The sequence below is a fragment of the Antechinus flavipes genome, chromosome 6, assembly GCF_016432865.1.
Source record: "Antechinus flavipes isolate AdamAnt ecotype Samford, QLD, Australia chromosome 6, AdamAnt_v2, whole genome shotgun sequence".
NCBI classification, from domain to species: Eukaryota; Metazoa; Chordata; class Mammalia; order Dasyuromorphia; family Dasyuridae; genus Antechinus; species Antechinus flavipes.
The window spans coordinates 196,294,860-196,298,324 of NC_067403.1; the positions used below are offsets into that span (position 1 = coordinate 196,294,860).

The following is a 3,465-nucleotide window of genomic DNA, read 5'->3' on the forward strand; positions in this document are numbered from 1 at the left end:
TTGTACACTATTTTAAAGTCTGATTCTTTTTGTACAGCAAAATAACTGTTTGGACATGTATGCTTATTTTGTATTTAATTTATACTTTATCATATTTAACATGTATTGGTCATCCTGACATCTAGGGGAGAGGATGGGGGGAAGGAGGGGACAAAAGATTTGGCAATTGTCAATGCTGTAAAATTACCCATGCATATAACTTATAAATAAAAAGCTAAAAAAAATGATTGCTCCCACATCCCAGGCCCATTCTGCACTGGTGAAAATGTTACTTGAAACTGTGTAGAATTTTAAATTTATCACCTCTTTATAATTTTATCTGGAGAGGAACTGAACATGGAATAGTAAGTAATCAGATGGGGAGAAAGGGACCTGACTTCAAGGCTCACCTCTGATACATAATTGCTAGGAAACCAAGTTAATTGATGTCACCTTGGATATTTAGTGGCTTCTCTTGGTGTCCTGAACAACTCTTTGAGATTTGCTGCTTTGCATCCTTAAGAGGAGTTTCCCATCAGCAATTGGGTGCTTGTCCTGATAATATTCCAGGTCCAGATCTTTCATATTCCCTCACATTTCTTCTAAGGGGATTTTGCATATAATTCGTGGCTGCTGAAATATCTTTCATTTTTTCCTGCTATCCATTGCATTATCGGTCCCTTACAGATTCCTGTCATCTTTTGATTTTTTCAAAATGTTTTTCATATCTTTATTGACACTGCTGATAAAAATGGTGGAACTTCTTGGGACCAGTTTACATTGACTTTTCTCTCTTATACTGATCCCTGAATGGCTGTAGTTAGGGACATTAGTTTTGAGCTGTTCTATCATTTTGCTTCAATTTCTCCATCTTGTCCATTTGTGTAATCTCAGATGAGATATCAAAGTTTGGACTTCAGAAGTTACTGCCCCAGAGTTTCTTGGTTTCTTATTTACCATCATCCTGATCTCTGCTTGAGGAGAGTTGGACAGGGAAAGGGCTGCTTCTTTTCTCCCTCCCTTATCCCTCCAATTCCAGTCTGTGAGCTCCCACAAGGCAGGATCTAGCCTCTTCTATCAGTGCAACAGAGCATTGCATTCAACATATTGGGTGGGATTGGGGGAGTGGGAAAGGCAGGGATCTCACAAAAAGGCTGGTTGGCTCCAACCATTAAACTCCACTTCAAGCTGATTAACCACTTGAGATGCAAGTGAGGTCACAAGCTCAGGGCCTTATTTTCCTGTGGCATATCAGCTGCAGAGAGATATACTAAGTATGTAGGGGTGGATCTGTCTGGGTCTACAAGTTCCAAAGTTCAGAAAGGAGTAGCTGTCTCTTCTCCCCTTTGAGAGGCTTTCTGTGAATAAGACACCACAGACAGTTGGCAAACAGCAAGCGTGCTCTGATCAGGGAGGAGACTCATCAGAGCTGAGGTGGGGCTTTGGACAACACAGGGCTAAGCTAGCCTTAAATGCCTTGCTTTTAAGACAGAGGAATTCTCTTCGTGAATTTGGAGATTTAAGCCTCTCTCAGATATAAAAAGTCCATAAAAAGGCTACCAAAGTTAAACCTAATTCCTTGTCCACCATGAAGTCTTCCCTAATCTCTAAGGGTCAGTAGGCTTGGATTCAGTCCCAGATCTTCCACTTTTGATCAATGAGACACGAGGTGAGTTATTTATTCTCCATCCTAGGGAGGAACTTTCCTTCTCCATCTGTAAAAGGAGAGTGGTTAGATTAGAAATGATAAGAGTATTAAGGGTCCTTCCATGTTTTACAATCAAGGACTCCATGATGATCCAGTGGCTTGAAGTCAGGAGATACCAGTTCTAATCTAGATGCTGTCCTTGACTAGCTGTGTAACCAGGATTACATAATAAATCACTTCTTTTGAGCCAATAAAATGAGAGAATTAGACTCGGCAGCTCAAACAAAACCTCCTAGCTCTGATGGTCTGTAAATTTGCCAACTGAAACAAATGTTTATTAAACCTATATGATGTGTATGTGTGTGTGTGTGTGTGTGTGTGTGTGTGTGTGTGTGTGTGTCCTCCCCTAAGTTTCTCTTTCTGGGGGAGTTGGAGGAGATATTTTCATTGCCCTCAGGGAACTTATGGTCTGGTTGGGGACAGAAGATACAGCTATGGATAAGGCAGAGAATAACTGAGAAATTGATGAAAGGAAGTACTAGAAAGTGAGTTTGGGCTGGTCACTGCTACGGGTGGCCAAGAAAGGAAGGACATAATGTTGATTGGGACAATCAGAGAAGATGCTGGAGGCCAAGATAGGATCTGGAAGATGGAAGGATTCAGGGGTCCTCAAACTTTTTAAATAGGGAGCCAGTTCACTATCCCTCACACTGTTGGAAGGCCGGACTATAGTAAAAACAAAAACTTTGTTTTGTGGGCCTTTAAATAAATAAAAAAAAAAAAAAACTTCATAGCCCTGGGTGAGGGGGATAAACGTCCTCAGCTGTTGCATCTGGCCCGGCCATAGTTTGAGGACCCCTGAATTGTATAGATCAAGCAAAGAAGTTGGAGAGAGGGAAATTCCAAACAGGGATAATGAGATAGCAATAATAATAAAGCTTATATCTCTAAGGACTTGACTGAAAGTCATTCAGCCTCATCTTAAATACCTTTAGTGAAAGTGATTTTCTCCAATTGTTGTCTGTGCCATTGTTGAGACAGCTCTGATTGTAAATTTTATCATGCCAAAATCTACCTCTCTGAGATTTCTTCCTATTGTTTATCATTTGGCCTGATAAAACTGAGCGGAATAAATCTCTCTGCCCTTATCCCTTTTAGATGTGTTTGATTTCCCAGGCTAAACAGTCTTAGTTCCTTTAATTGACATTTTGGATCATTTGGTGTCTCATCATCTTGGTTATTCTATGCTAGACATATATCAGAGGGCAACACTTGTCAATGCCCTTTAAAAAATGATTTATCGTGCTTGCTTCGGCAGCACATATACTAAAATTGGAACCATACAGAGAAAATTAGCATGGCCCCTGCACAAGGATGACACGCAAATTCGTGAAGCATTCCATATTTTTTGTTTTTGCAACTGTTAATGCTGAAAAATTACCCATGCATATATCTTATAAATAAAAAACTATAATAAAAATCATTTTTTCAATAACAAGCATTTATTTTGTTCTCCTTGTTAACCTGTCTCCCTCCCCCCTGCCCAAAAAAAAAACTTTTTAAAAAGAAGCAAAATGCATTGGCCACATTCAAAAATGTATGCTTTATTCATTTTGAGTCCATCATTTGGAGCAATTTTGTCATCAGTCTTATTGATTCATTGTATTGATCAGAATCCTTAAGTTTTCAAAGGTGTTTATCTTCACAATGTTGTATAAAATGTTTTTGTGCCCCAAATATGAAAGCATATGAATAGACAATTTTCAGATGATGAAATTAAAGCCATCTATAGTCATATGAAGAAATGCTCTAAATCACTATTGATTAGAGAAATGCAA

The 3,465-nt window shown here is 39.0% G+C and overlaps 1 non-coding gene across 1 annotated transcript; it reads left to right on the plus strand.

Moving 5' to 3' along the window:
- The first annotated feature begins 2,929 nt into the window (after positions 1-2,929).
- LOC127542189 (U6 spliceosomal RNA) lies at positions 2,930-3,036 on the plus strand. The gene has a single exon (XR_007948577.1). It is a non-coding gene; the product is annotated as a U6 spliceosomal RNA (small nuclear RNA).
- The last annotated feature ends 429 nt before the right edge of the window (positions 3,037-3,465 follow it).